This window comes from Lytechinus variegatus, chromosome 8 (genome assembly GCF_018143015.1).
Source record: "Lytechinus variegatus isolate NC3 chromosome 8, Lvar_3.0, whole genome shotgun sequence".
In the NCBI taxonomy this organism is placed as follows: domain Eukaryota; kingdom Metazoa; phylum Echinodermata; class Echinoidea; order Temnopleuroida; family Toxopneustidae; genus Lytechinus; species Lytechinus variegatus.
The window spans coordinates 22,774,984-22,791,807 of NC_054747.1; the positions used below are offsets into that span (position 1 = coordinate 22,774,984).

The 16,824-nt window shown below is 35.2% G+C and overlaps 1 pseudogene; it reads right to left on the minus strand.

Annotated features, from left to right (window-relative positions):
* The window catches only part of LOC121419563, a 32,126-nt pseudogene that overhangs the window by 12,807 nt on the left and 2,495 nt on the right, over positions 1-16,824 (minus strand).

The following is a 16,824-nucleotide window of genomic DNA, read 5'->3' on the forward strand; positions in this document are numbered from 1 at the left end:
GACGCTCCTAAGAATGTGTTCCAGTCACGTGCGTCAAATCCGTGCGTAACGTTACAAACAGTTTATGAGACATTCACTCGGGATCCGTTTTTATAAAACTTGTTATGATAACACATTTGCAGTTAAAAGCTACTGAAATCATTCGATACCATCGGCTGATAGTAAATTTATAACAATTTATAACAAATATTTATGAAATGGGTCCCAGGGTTGCAATCTACAATGTTTCAAGCGATGAAGATTTTCGCCAAACCTTCATGGACAAACAAATGGACATCAAGATCAAACTGTAATTAAGAGACATATATCAAAGACTGCCGCTCGCTGGAATATGGTACGCCGTCTCAAATGATGATAAATAAAACGGTGGTGTAATTGATAAAACTGAAAGGTACCTGGCTCGCAGTCTACGGTGACGTTCGCCATGAAACCGCGGGCCATTGAAGTAATTTCATCTGATACGAATTGAATATAGGCATTGCTTGAGTAATATTCAGGCTGCACAAGGAAAGCTTGGTTTAAGGGTACACTATCACCAGAGAAGATTTCCTTTGCTTCACCACCATAAGTTGCACTTGTACCAAGTATCACCTGAAAAATTGACAGCGTAGTAACCCAAAAATGTATTACTAACAATAATAGTGATATATTGCTCATGGCGCTAGCGCAGTAACAGTTCCTTTAGATACAAATATTTAATAGAAGTGTATGATATAAAACATCTACAAATGTAGATACTAACATGACTAATGGAAATCTAAAATCGCTACAAGTACCATCTTGCCTCATCACCACTGAGATTCCCAGCTACATCCTGATGGGCCTGGTGTCCTTGTGCTTGCTGCCCCGTTCACCTACATGTACAATTTAAGGGGCAAGCCCGATCAGCTCAGTACCCTCAGGAGCTCTAGCAAATAACGGCACCAGCCCCTACAGGAAGCCAGTCAGACCAGAGGTGTAGGTCTTAAGATGCACTTTAAATATGTCATGCACTATAATCAGTATAGCTTCAATTGTTAAATCATTACATCCCCCAATTAGGGCAAAATCAATTCACTCCTAATGGCGAAAAAACGGGCAATGGCGTGGTGAACCCCCCCCCAAAAAAAAAAAAAATAAATAAATAAATAAATAAAAAAAAAAAATTAAAGGGACCAGACTAAAGGTTTTGATATAAGACTTAATTTGCGATACATTTAATGTAACATACTGGAGTTGATACTTCATTACACCATTTTCAATTCGTTCCCTATTCTCCTCTTTATACATTTTCCTCTCTCGTAAAACGTACTGGGTGCCTATGGCCCCCCAAGAAAGAAATAATGAAAAAAAAAACAGAAAGAAAAATTAAAGACAGAGGAGTGAAACACAATATTATTTTCTAAATATCATGTCAAACTCTATCACAAATTTGATTTTTGTAATGGAATTTTTTGCTGGCTTGCTTCGCTCGCTCACAACTTTTTATTAACTTTGCCCAATACGCCATATCTGGCCCCTTAAAAAAAAATTGGTTCATTACGCCACTCTACCCAAGGGCGAACAAGCCTGGTTCGCAATATTATTCAGCAAAGTGGAGAAAGGATATCATGTCCCGTATTGGCGGCGGAAACCAAAAATATTAGAAGGGGTACACCTGAAATTTTGTGATGGACACAGGTAAAAAATTTGAAAAGCAAAAAAAAAAAAGGTCATCGACTTTAATTTTAGGGGTCCACAAACATTTTTTGGGGGGGTCCATCGGAATTTAGGGGGGACGCAAGAAACAAAATTGACAAGCAGAAAAAAGGGTTATCAAAAACAAATTAGCGGGGGGGGGGATCTGTTCCCCGTTTTCGCCGCCTATGCCTGTATTCAAGATGAGTGAACGGCAACGCGATGTACATTTAGTTATAGGGGTTCCCCTCCAGTTCATGATGACAGATCGTCAATACCCCCTGCACCAATCATACGCGTGTTATTGAACAGTATCCACATTGTATAAATGGTATACAGATTAAAAACAAAACAATTAATAACATTACAATGGTGGCCATAGGCTCTTTTCAGACATTTCATACATTGAGCATACTAATACAGAACTGCGGTATTCTTAATGAAAAGTGAAAGTGGAAAATACATCTTATAATTTACGACGATACATTGATATAATAGAAACAATGCGAACTTAAAATTTTGTGTTTATTATTTTCATCCTATTTTGATCATGTATTATTGAAGGGAACTTATATTGAAGTGTCATATTACCTGGTCAATATCTTGATCGGTTTCAAAATCAAGAAAGGTGACATAGATTCTGCAATCTCTAGGTTCGGGTAAATCGAAATTCCAAACCAACCTAGTATTCGGTGGATAGGCATTCGGATAGTTCGGTGAAGATATCTGGTACGTCTCCCCTACCGATGTCTTATATCCAGAACCTACGAGACAAACCAAGCGGTAGTATAGTAAATGAGTGAAATAAAGACTGATGACAAATGGTGATCACTCACTACAAGCAAGGATCTTCAGAGTCGTAATTTATTGCTCAACAATGTAATGCTTCCCCCATCATAATTGTGTGCCCTGTTTCCCTTTCGGTTACGATCATCGCATGGAGACCATATCTTGTGTAGCAATGAATGTAACATTTTTGTAAGAATTCCCCGGGGAGGCCACTTCCATTGACGAGTGATTACCATGCGCGACCATGGGGTCTCGAAAAGCACCCTAAACACGTAATTTCCATATTCTGAAAATGTACCCCTTAACAAGTATTGGCGTGTGAAACCCATCCCTTAACAAGTATTTGGAACAAAACGATACTCTTGGCAAATATTCCCTGAAATGAACCCATAAACAAGTACAGGAATATTTGATTGTTATTCACGGGTCCTTCGGTCGTCGGTTTTACCTTTACACATCATTTGGTTTAGTACGACTCCACCTTCCACACCTCGCGCAAATCGGACTCTAAACACGTAGTGTTGGGGCAAAAAGGACATCCTTTATAAAACATTTTAATTTTGTTTTATCATCCCCGCAAATTTGACCCTAAACACGTAACTTTCCAAGCGAAATAGATACCCTTTTTTTAATTATTTTTGTGTTTTTGACACCCTTATCACGTTACGTACGTAACGTGCCCTATCTTGAAGAAGACATCCTTTTACGTGTTTTTTGGTCGCGCATGGTATACACTCGTCAATGTAAATCCCCCCTCCGGGAAGAATTCACGTCGATTGCGAGATCTTCAAAAGAGTTATTACATTTCCTCTTCAAACGCGTACAATCATAGCCCTGCACCACACCGTGGTGTCATCATTACGATCACTGCAGATTCATCGCAAGATCAGCGCTAGGGTATCGTACGATGCATGGCCATGCCCGATCATCGCAGTGGCACGTTATGATCAGGATCAACAGGGGCATGCGCACGATGTGTGTAATGTAAACACGAATATCGTAGTCCATAGCCATTGACGATGACACCACAGAATGTAGGCCAATCCGTCGTACGATGATCGCAGCGAATGTAAACCTGCGGGCGTTTCATAAAGCTGTTCGTAAGGTAAGGGCGACTTTAAGAGCGATCTGTTCTTGTGGTAAATAACCACGAAATGTTCATTGGTGATTAATTGTCGCATAGGAAAGGTTCACTAATCGTACTTTAAGTCGCTCTTAACTTACGAACAGCTTCATGAAACGGCCCCAGGTATTACAAGATGGTAAAGGTCAACGTAGCCTATATATATAAAATAGTTTGATTCGACAATATCGGGGCATTCTACAGTACCCTAGCACTTCGCTTCAAAAGTCTAGCAACTTATACGGAATTCAACTAGCCTGTTGTCAATAATTTAATAGACCTTATCAGAAAGCTGCTATGAGAATTGAATTCTGTGTTAAAATGTCAATTTTAATTTCAAGACTTACCAAGTGTGTCCACATGTGCATCATCTACGAAAGAAAGAAAATAAATCGTAATTCAGCATGTTTTATTTGGTCTGAATCTTAGGACCAGTGTTCTCAATTAATTAACCAAACGAAATATTAAAAAACGTTAATGATAATATACACGTGAGGGGCGAATGGATAAAGACGCAATGAACATGACTGTACTACAATATTAAATTAAAGTTTGTTTCCATAAAAAGATAATTTTCTTTTTACACTTTTGTTGACCTTTTGAGGGGAGTTTAAATGTTTTGTTGGTATCATATCGTATTGCTTCTAATACTTCTTGCAGTAAGATTTTAAAAAGTAATGCAAAAAATGGACCTAACCTTTTTTTTGCAAATTAGCTTATAATAATCATAGAGTAATAACGAACTTCGACCATCGATATTCATTAGATGGATGGAGCTTGTAGCATACTCGCACGCACGAACTTTGAGGCCAGCCCTGAAAACCATACTCCACGTTCGCATACGAACACGCAATACAAAAAAAATGTGTAGAACTTTGTGCACGCGTGACCTTTTGGAGTACTTTTATTGTTTTCTGTTATTGTGGTTTTAAAAGAGTCCCTGGGAGCCCTATAAACCTATCGGGTGACATGACACATGCTCCTGCGACATCACTGATCTAGCAGACATGGTCGTAATGACGTCTTCGTAACGTCGTTAACTGGTAATACTGATCATAAGTCGTAAAGACGTCTTTATGACGTCCTTTTGACCACTTTCAACGACAAGTTTATCTTGCATTTTGTATGACCAGATTACGATGTCATTATGACATATTTTTTTTACCATGACGAGTAAATCAAACATTTTATCCGACCAGATTATGACGTCGTTTATTAACCACTCAACGATGAGTACATTGCACTTATATAATACGATCAGATGATGACGTCATGATGACGACATTTATTTGTTTCGGTCTTACTATTTAGAGGGTTTTGTTCTGGTCTTACTATTTTAGAGGGTATATGGTCAGAGTTAGTTTGCAGGATCTGCTTGTAACAACGTTTTTGATTCAGAATAATGCATAAAGATGAGGATGGGGTTTATTTAGGTTTAGAGGTTAGGTTTTATGTTTGGCGTAATGTGCAGATTTCCCAAATGTCATGGAATCACGTATTTTTATGGACGGGCTCAAACCAGTACGGATTCGGTATCGATGGTGCGAGTGTGACAGAGGGAGTTTAAGCTTTTACTACGGGGAAACTGTCTACAACCCATCGATTCCTCGGGAAATGCCATTAAAATCACAATAAAGAGCCAAAAGGCTTTTGTCGAAAGGTGGTGGACTGGGACAGCTGATCATCCAAGGATTTGCCGCGGAAAAAAATGCAAATATGTCGTTGTCCATAGTCAAGAGATTCCGATCCCGGTGGGTGTTTCATAAAGCTGTTCGTAAGTTAAGAGCGGCTTTAAGAACGACTGGTGATCCTTTTTGTGGTAAATGGTAAATACATTGGCGATGTTTTAACTTGCGAACAGCTTTATGAAGCGGTCCCCCGGTCCGCCAACTTTAGGCAAAAGCCTCTCAGCTATCTTGGCTATCGATTGTGATTCGAGTTGCATTTTCAAAGGAATTGGTGCGTAGAGAGTGTCCCTATAGTAAATGCGAAAAGTCAGAATAAGCAACAGTCACATCAATGGGCCTGAGCCCCAATATGAATGATGGTATGTAATTGGTAATACACTAATATCTTTGGTCAGTCTGTCCCCATTTCATAAAGACTTTTTTTATAATAACAAATGCAAAAACTATACAATAAAATCATTATCAGCCAATCAGATCACGTGATTTCAGTATTGTAATAGCTTTTTTGTGAACGGGACCCTGAAGTCCTAACGTTGGTGTGACTGTGTCTGACACAGAACGCTTTCAAGAACGCAGTAAATGTATTGAAAATCCAATCACAATGTACAACAGGGAGGTCTTTGTTGAAATTTTGTTAAACTGCACAGGATATTTGTCTTAAGTTTCAAAGCTGATGAAAAATTACTAATATGACGTTTCGGTTTGTCCAGAGTCCAAGGGGCCGTTTCATAAAGCTGTTCGTAAGTGACAAGCGACTTTCAGAGCGACTGGTGATCCTTTCTTACAATCATGCTAAACCATCTCCAATGAATACACCATTTACCACAAGAAAGGATCACCAGTCATTCTTAAAGTCACCCTTTACTCACGAACAGCTTTATGAGACACTCAACATGACGAAACTGCTGTTTTGATCTACCAATTTTCGAGAAAGACCTCCCTGCCATAGAAGTTATTTGACAATATTCTATATTCTTAAAACGTTCTGTGTGGAAGCTTCCTATTACCTTGATTGCATGTAGCGTTGATGTGCGCTCTGAATCCGCGTCGCCCTGAGTTTCTTGAATAAAACCTAATCCATATAGTGGAATATTCCATTCTGATTAGCGAAGGGGTGGTATATCCAGATAGTGCCCAGATCTATATCGTGGAAAATGTTAAAAACATACTAGGCGGACTCACGGGGTGGGGGGGGGGCGAGGGGCCTGTTCCTCCCCTATTGGCGAGACAAAAAAAGGGAGGAAAGAAATGAATTTTTTAAAAAGGGAAAAGAGAGGGGGAAAAGGAGAAACATTAGAGGAGGAGACGAGTAAATAAAATAAGATGAGGGGAAGACCTGGAAAATAATAATAAAAAAAAACAGTTTCAACTCACTATGCAGACTTTTCGCTCCCGCTTCGCATTTGCATTGCTTTTTAGGTGATTTACATATCTTGCTCAATATGGAGCTTAAAATATCAAATTTGAAGTAGATATACAAAACATACTTCAGCCTGGAAATCGAACTTTCATTATTTTGTTTGATTTAAAAATTGATCTTTAAAAAGTGCTCTGTCAAAAGTTCTGTTTTATGGTCCAATTATTAACATTTTCTGCTCGCTCTGCGCGCTCGCAAAATTTGATATGTCAGGTACCTATTATTTTCCTGTTCTCAAAATATCCATATTCAGGTCAGATTGTCAAAAACGTATCAAATAGCGCTGCACGCTCGCATTTTGGTTGGTGATTATATATCTCAATATAAATTATTTAATATACAACTTAAAATCCCTATTTCATATAAGTCTAACAAAAATTTTGACTCGCGATTTGCTCTCGCATTGATTGTTGAAAATATTAGAACTCATGCATCTTATTTGTGATTGTTTCGAATGTCCAATTTCCAGGCCATAATATCAACAGATTTCGCACTCTCATTAGGCTTATTAAATAAATAAATGAATAAATAAGATATAATTTTATAATCAACAATCAACGATATTGATCGCAGTCATTGGATCAAAAAGAGACAACCATCTGTGAGTAGACCAACCTCCGCATCAGCAACCGTTGGAACGAATCAAGAGAAGAGAAAGAGTAGCAAGAAATGTAGTATAATCGTTAAATTATGCTCCTATAGAAGTCGTCAGCAGCTCTTTGTTAATCGACGTAAACTGAAAAGTAGCGGGATTTCAATACATGAAGACTTGACTTCTCTGAACTTCAACCTTCTCCTAAGCGCCCAAAAGAATGAGAAGATCAGCTCAGCATGGTCTATGGACGGACGCATTTTTGTTTCACTCAAATCTACTGGAAAGAAGCATCTTATCAAGAGCCCAGAAGACCTGATGCTTTTGTAAATATCCTATTGAACAATTTCTTCAGACAATACATCTGATGCTTACCTTTACCTGTATATAGTACAACTGTGCTACTTAAAACGTGGACCCGTTGATTCCATTTAGCATCAAGGCACCTTGTGTGTAGCAGTTTAATGTGCCTTTATATCTTTCTATTGACTTTACCTTTTCTTGGTGTGTACATGTCATGTACATTTGTGTGATTGTTTTTTCCCAAACTTATGTTCATTTATTGATTTTTTCTGGCCCAGTGTGGATTTCCTACCGAGAACTTAGTACAAGGTTCTTAGTAGACTGTAACTTACAGAAGATACTTTGTGTGTGTTTGTATAGTGTGAATGTGGTTTTGATCCTGTGTTCCTATTTCTTTTCTTTTCTATATTACATTAAGCTATGCTCAATTGTTGCAAACTATGTAAAAAACTCAGTGTAATTCTTATGCCAGTATATATCAATCTGTTACTTTCTGTACTCAGTGTAATGCTGAGTTATTCCCATTTAACAAGTGTGTATCAGACAATGAATTTCTCTGGAACTTATTTAGTTATTTTGAACTAGATGAAAATATAGATATTGATAAATTACAATCTCTGAAAATTAACCCTTTTGAAATGAATAATGATCTTCCTTTCTCTGGTGCAATGGTTTATCTGACACAACCTTTCAAGTTGAATCTGACGACTATTTTCCAGATCGCAACTGTAAGTATTTATTTTCAGAAGAGTTTAAAACAAAATACCAGGATTCTAATAATAAATTTTCAATTTTGAATTTAAACGCTCGAAGTCTTCCTAGAAATTTTGACGAGTTGCAGTTGTTATTAAAAATTTAAACCATGCTTTTACGGGTATAGGAATATCTGAAACATGGTTCAGGGAAAGCACTGTTGTTGACATGTTCTCATTGGATAATTATTCTCTTGTCAACATCAATAGATCTTGTAAATATGGTGGTGGGGTTGCCATTTATGTCAATAATTCTTCTGAGTTTACAGTACGCACAGAATTTTGTAAAAGCACTTCTTCTTATGAAGCGGTGTTCATTGAATTACCACAAGATAACAAGAAATCAATTGTTGTAGGCTGTGTCTATAGGCCCCCAAACTCAGATATTACAGAATTTACTGAGACAATTGATGATTATTTGCAAAAACTGTGTAACGAAAATAAAGAAATTTACCTTTTTGGGGATTTCAATATAAATCTTTTAAATTATTCTTTTGAAACCAAAACAAATAATTTCTTGAACTCAATGTATTCTCATTGCATGTTTCCTCTAATTACCAAACCATCTCGTATCACCCCTAATACAGCTACGCTTATTGACAATATCTTTACCAACTCATTACAAAATGACATTCAAAGTGGACTGATTTATTCAGATATATCAGACCACCTTCCTGTATGGTGTGTGAGTAATAACCAGATTATTGAATGTGTTAATGGCAACACCATAACCAGTGGTCGGCTTATTACACATGAGCGACTCTTAGAATTTAAACACAAACTATTGAATGTTGATTGGTCTCCTGTTAATAGCAATACTGATGCAAACAAATCGTATGATTTATTCATACATTTATTTTCCAAGTTGTATAATGATTGTTTTCCTGTTGTTCAGAGGCACAACTATAAATTGAAGGGTAAAAGACCATGGGTCACACCTGGTATACTTAAATCAATTAACGTCAAACAGAAATTATATCATAAATATTTGAAGAAATCTGTTAGTAAGAAAAAATATGTCACATACAAAAATATACTTACTACTATTATCAGATCGTCTAAAAAGAGATATTTTCATAACATGTTTTATAAGATCAAAGGTGACATGAAAAAAACTTGGAATAATATCAATGGATTATTGGGGAAGAGGCGACAAAATATACCACTTAAAATGTATAATGATAATGTTCATATGTCCTCACCTCGTGTGATCGCAGATTCCTTTAACGAATACTTTGTCAATATTGCTGAAAGAATTTCACATAATATACCTACCACTTCTCACATATTTCATGATTTCTTGCCTGTTGATAAGAGCTACTCTTCATTATTTCTAAAACCTACATCTATTCATGAAATTCTAAAAATTGTCTCTTCTATGAAATCATCAAAAGCTAGTGGGTTTGATGACTTGGCCCCCAGAGTTCTTAAGGACTCAATTCATTTATTTGTTGAACAACTTTGTGCAATATCTAATAAATCCTTATCACAAGGGATCATTCCTGACAAATTAAAAATATCCAAAATAATACCTGTTTACAAAAAAGATAATCGTCAAATGGTGGATAATTATAGACCCATATCATTATTACCATTTTTTTCGAAAATTTTAGAAAAAATTATTCACAAAAGATTATATTCTCACCTTCAAGCAAATGATATCCTCATACCAGAGCAATTTGGATTTCGTGAAAATTTTTCAACTTCCATGGGTGTTTTAAACATTGCAAATTTCATATCACAAAAAATTGATGATGGCAATTACTGTCTGGGTTTATTCATGGATCTGTCAAAAGCCTTTGACACCATTGACCATGACATACTCTTACGTAAACTGAATGCTTATGGTGTCAGAGGGTTAGCGTTAGATTGGTTTAAACATTATTTGCATAACAGATATCAGTTTGTCATGGTCAATGGTGTCCAATCACAGCGTAAACTTATTAAATATGGAATTCCGCAAGGCTCTATTCTCGGGCCCCTCCTGTTCCTCGTATACATAAATGATATTACAAATTCTTCAAAATTATTCCATTATTCATTATTTGCCGATGACACTTGTGTTATAAATTTTCACAAGAATATTTATGATTTAATATCTATTACTAATAAAGAAGTTAACAAATTGTATGATTGGTTCTGTTGTAATAAACTTTCTTTGAATTTTGATAAAACTAAATTTGTTATTTTCAGAACAAGGAACAGGAGGGTTCCAAGTGACCTCTCAAATCTTACTATTGGTGGTCATGATATATCATGTGTTGAAAATATTCAATTTTTAGGTATTACAGTTAATGAATACCTCTCTTGGAAACCACATATTAATAATGTGTGTAATAAAGTTTCGAGGTCTATAGGAATCATTTCAAAACTAAAATTCATATTGCCTAAAAACATACTTATTACTTTGTATTATAGCCTAATCTTGCCTCACTTAACATATTGCAACTCAGTTTGGGGTCATACTTTCAAAAGTCATCTAACTAAATTATCAATACTCCAGAAAAAATCAATAAGACTTATTTCATCATCTCCATATAATTGTCCAAGTATGCCATTGTTCATCAAAATGAATATTCTACCTTTATCTGATCTCATTTCTATGGATTCCCTTATTTTCATGTATAAATACAAATTTGGATTTTTGCCAAAGATATTTGATAATATGTTTACTCTTAACTCAACAGTATATGATTATAACACTCGTCAATGTAAATTATTTTATCAACCCAAGGTTTCCTCTTCCATGGTCTTAAATTCATTCCGTGTGCAATATATCAAATTGTGGAATAGCCTTGACCACACTACTCAACAAAGTTCAACACTTTCCAAATTCAAACTCTCTTTAAAACAAATGTACTTTACTAAAATGAATTCACGCTGAGTTACAATGTGTTATCTATACGATGTTAAATTCTCTTTCTCTTTTCTTTAATTGTGAATGGTACTTATCTTGACTCTTTCCTTTCTACCTCTTCCACCTTCACTGTCTCCCCTCTCTTTCTGTTTCTCTCTCTCTAATTTATGTGTATGCATATGTATGTGTGTTTTATTGTTACATATGTATTTTTAATGTATAATCTGTAATATGTTTACGTAATTTTTTTATGTTGGGACCCTGCTTACAAGCAATGTGCTTCTTAAGGGTATCCCTCCATTTTTAAACAATATGTATCTGTATTTTATGTCATATTTTTATGTACACTTATTTTTAAAGATGGTAAATAAATTGAAATTGAATTGAATCAAATTGTCCCATTTTCAAAATAGAATATCGACAACTTTCATCTAACGCTTAGGAAAAGAAATAGGAAGTCATCATTTTCATATGATAACGTAATGTTCTAGCACAAAGTAATAATAACGAAACACATCAGCTCTTCTTTTTTAACTGTGAACCAGTTTTCCTACAAAGTGCTTGACATACAGGGCTTAAATCGACCTTTTTTTTCCAAATCGGAATAGGCTATCAAATAGTTTAACCTCGCACTTTGCGCTCGCCTAATTGATTTTTATTACAACAAAAATGTATCTAGAAGGCCCAGATTCTAGGTCGAATGCTTATTCAGATACGCAACTTGTTCTCTATTTAAATCATTGTCCAGTTTCAGATCACAATTACAAAAATTCTCTGCTCTACCTTTGCGCTCGCATCATGAATGTAGGAAGATTTCCAATCATTCATCATATTCATGATCTACAAAACATAAATAGAGTGTCCCATATTTAGGTGTAAGTCTCGAGTTTTTCCGCTCGCCCTTCGCGCTCTCATCATTTTGCTTAGTTATATACTTATCCTTTCACGATTACAAAGTGCTTAGAATTTCTATTCTTCAAGTAGAAATGTCAAAAGTTTCAGCTCTTTGCTTCGCGCTCGTTTTATTTGATTGCTGAAATATGTAAGGTCTTCATCGCTAACTGCAAGTAGCCTTTTTCAGATCAAAACGCATATTGTTTTTTTTTTGTTCGCGCTTCGCGTTCGCATTAATTATTTAGTTATATGCACCTCTCGTTTAGGATCACAAACATTGCCCAGAATGTTTAAATTTTAAGACAAAATACATGAAATGAAATTTGAATGAGGCTTATGTTGATTTATAAGAATACAGCTTAGAAATGACTAAGACTTTCCCTTCAAAGAAACAAACAAATATCAACTTCGAGTGGCGGATCGGGGAAAATGTTGCTGAGGAAAATCTGCCCCCTCCCTATTCTCGAGGGCTTTATCCGCCCCTGTCAATAGCAAATAATGACACAATGTATGCCAGATAGGATATTAAAAATATAAAATGCACTCTGAAAAATAATCACCACCATCATCATAATCATCTCATTCGCTATTGTCATCCTCACATGAACTCTTATCTCTGCCAAAATCATAGCTTTGTTCGTCATCATCATCATCTCCAACTTCATAGTCAATATCATCATCATCGTCATTCTTCTTCATTAAAAATCACAACAATATATCAACCACATAGTTTTTCGAGTATCAAGTTGATCTATATACGGTATATTACTTAGTTGTTTAAATGTCGAATTAGATAATCTTGCAGCTGACATGGCCTACTCCTGACGTATACATGGAGGAACTAGGGGGACCCCCAGAATAACATTCCAAACATTTGAATAAGAATAGAAATTGATAAATGAATGAATGAAAAAATAATAATAAATAAATTGGTAAATTAGTAAATAAATATATAAATAATTTAGTAAATAAACAAAATAAAATAGAAATGAAAGGGATATTCACCTGCCAATGAAAAAGGAGAAGAAAGTCATATATATATATATATATATATATATATATATATAAATGAAAGGAAAGGGAATAAGACACGAAATCATTTTCTGAATATTACGTCACAATTAAAATATTGCTGTTAAAATCAACTTCATAATGGATACGTCACTCATATTTTTATCACTGTGTAGAAAAACATACATATTGATAAAAAAATAATTTTTATGAGATACAGAATTCTTCACCTCACCGGGTTATCTGATTTCTTTGTTCCATTTCCAATAAATAGATAATCCCCATTAAACAAGGTAGCGAAGTATTCGAATTGGATGAGAATTTGACACGAATCAGGGCTTTAACCCTCCACAGTACGTCCTGGCCGGATTCATAGTCTCCCCATCTATTCTTCGGTGATTCGATCAGGAACGATTCACCGTCTGCTAGCTTCACTCGACCTCCTGAACAGAGTTAAGAAAATAATATTTAAAAGATATTTATAGTGCGTGTCCAAACACATTTACACTTTTAAAAGCCCTTGGAATTTAAAAATATAAAATATGTTGGTAATTTTTTCGCATTATATTCTTGGGCTTGGGTCTCATCTATCCAATGAAAGTAAAAGTTTTGGCAGAATGTTATACTTGAGTGAGAACTGTCCATTTTTGTAAAGCTCGCCGAAATCTGTTTGCACACAAATGGTCGTTTTCACGCTGTGTCAAGACGAGTCACAATTAACGGATCCCTGACTAGCCCGCTCCTTTGAACTTGGAGACCTTTTTTTTCCTTTTTTTTTTTTGCTTGTCAAATTTTGTTCAAATACGAAATCCTTTCTTTGTGGTTGAAGACCTTTTTATGCTTGTCAATTTTTTGGCGGACGAGTCCCCCCCCCCTGTGGAAAATCCTAGGTACGCCACTGTATACATGCAGCAGGAAAGCATGGAGACGTAGCCTGTTCTTTCTTTTATCAAGTCTAATACGAGCTTTCGGCCATTAGGCCTTCTTCATGCATCTGAAGATGTACAAGAGGATGAAATGGCTGTAATGTACAGACACATTTTTCAGATGAGGATATCTATATTATATCGGATGGCTCAGAATGGAAAATACAAGAAATATCACAAGAGTTTTGGAAAACATTCCACGAATCGCAGATGAGTAGGATATTAGCCCTAATGAATGTAATATTTCTGATATTTCATGAAGTAAAGCCATTCAATATAATTACCATTTATCGCACCCCCCCAAAAAAAAAATAAAGAGAAAATTGATTTAACAAGTCATATCACTTATTACATTATAGCATCACTTCGAAGGACCAATTTTTGTCGATAGTTCATTATGACGGTTACGCATTCGCGCATGCGCACTAGACTGTTGAATATTGTCTTATAATTTTTATTCAACAGCAAATTTTGAGGAGCCTATGGGATATTCGTTGGATTTTTGGTCTTATTTAGCGATATGCTCTGATACTGCAAGGGCAATTGATGGAGACAAACATACGCGTTATTAATGTACATGTATCGCTACAACATATAGATGATGATAATAGATGAAAAACAGGTTATGCATTTGAGTAGGCCTAAGGCTAAATTAAAGCTATTGAAATCAACGTTTGGGCATTCGCTTTATGAGACCTATAAACAGACGAATATACGACATATCTAGCCCCCTCAAATTTAATTTTGACTCCACACTGGTCATTTTTATTTGTTTTAAGATAGTGCTCTTTTCGAAAAAAAGGGTGCCTTTTCCCCTGTGCTCACCCCCCCCCTCCCACTTTCAACTTTGTTCCGCCGCCCATGGGAAAAGAAAAAATAGGTTAACCTTAAAGGTCATGTCCACCTCAAAAAAAATTTTATTTGGATCCATAGAGAAAAATCAGACAAGCATAATGCTGAAAATTTTATCAAAATCGGATGTAAGATAAGAAAGTTATGACATTTTAAACTGTTGCTTATTTTTCACCATATAGTTAATTGCACTTATTTAGTCACATGTAAATGAAAGAATCGATGATGTCCCTCACTCACTATTTTTTTTGTTTTTTTATTGTTTGAATTACTAGTATACAATATTTCTATTTTTACACATTTGACAATTATAGGACCAAATTATTGAACCATAAACTGTTAAACAATGGTAATTCCACAAGTAAAGGGAGAAATAAAACTTTGTTTCACATGGAAACGAGGAGAAAATTAGAATATTTCATATTTAATACAATAAAATAAGAAAGAAATTGTGTGTGAGTGATGTCATCAGTTCCCTCATTTGCATACCGACAGGGATGTGCATATAACTGTTTTGTGAAATTAAGTAAAATTTAAAAATGTAATTTTCTTATTTTACATCCGATTTTGATGAAATTTTCAGTGTTACGTTTGTTGGGTTTTTCTCTTTTTATTCAGGTCAACGATTTGTTGGGGTGGACTAGTCCTTTAAGAGTGTTTCTTCCTTCGCTTTCTACCGGGTATCTTATTAATTGCAGATTTGATTCCTATATCGGGAACATGAAGCTAGGTCGCGGTGGGATTCGAACAAACAATAGTAATGTTTATGATCGCGATTCCTCATAATAAAAAAATATTACTATAGTAATAATAATAATAACTATATCATATTGCATGTATTTTAAGAGTTCAGGAAAATATTTTTTTTAGAATTGCGAACGCAGTGCTCATTTACAATTAAAAGCACGTAAAAGGTGCACGGTCGGGCTAATTATACGAACCTATAATGTAAAAGGGGCATCACAATCACCCAAATCAGCAGAAAATGTATAGGCTTAACTATAAATTTAATTTCTATATCCTCATCATGACCATGACAATGAACTATATTTAGGGATTACTTAGGGAAGAGAAAACAGACAGTTTACGGTACTTTGATGCCGGAAGTTGAATAAGGCCTGTCATGGGCACGGCGCCTATACTTTGTTATACGAAATAGCAGTACATCTCTTTATGCTGTGTGAAATAACCCCCCCCCCCCCGTACCATTTTCGACAAAATGAAATGCATGAATAAATTATTGAATTAATAGTTAAATAAGTACATAATGGAAATCAAACTTATTATGTTTGTGCTGTGGATTTATCATCAGGTAAATATGGTTTCATACCCCTTTCTTTAAGACAAAAATATTTATATCTATCGTGTTCCATTACAAATTAGTATTTACAAAATTTTATATTATATGTCACATGAAGAAGCTGTTCGCATATGACGTCACAAATTAAAAACTTAGAAAAATCTCTTATTCTTTCATGGATTTTCATCTAACCATAGCCAGAAATGGCGGTAAATACACCTTTTTTAAGTACACTCTTTAAATACCAACAGCTGTAATATTTGGCATTTTTTATGTAATCGATTCATTTTATTGTCCCTCTTACATATAAACTAAAGATTTAATCAGCTTTTTCTAATTACTTTTTTAAGCAGATTCTCTCATGTTTCACCATACTTTAATTTGTTTCGATTTCAAATTGCTGTATAAATGAATAAATACTAATTTATCATATATTTATTAATACAGCAGTTTGAAATCGAAACAATTTAAAATACGATAATAATATAGGATTTATATAGCGCACGAATCCACCTTGCTATATAGGTGCTCAAGGCGCTCCTATATTACCCCCATATTATTCAACGTAGATGAACGGTGCCATGGCAGATTTATATACCATGTTAATGTTTCTGATGTTATAATGTTTATGCATAATGTTCATAAAGTCAAATCTAATGAAATG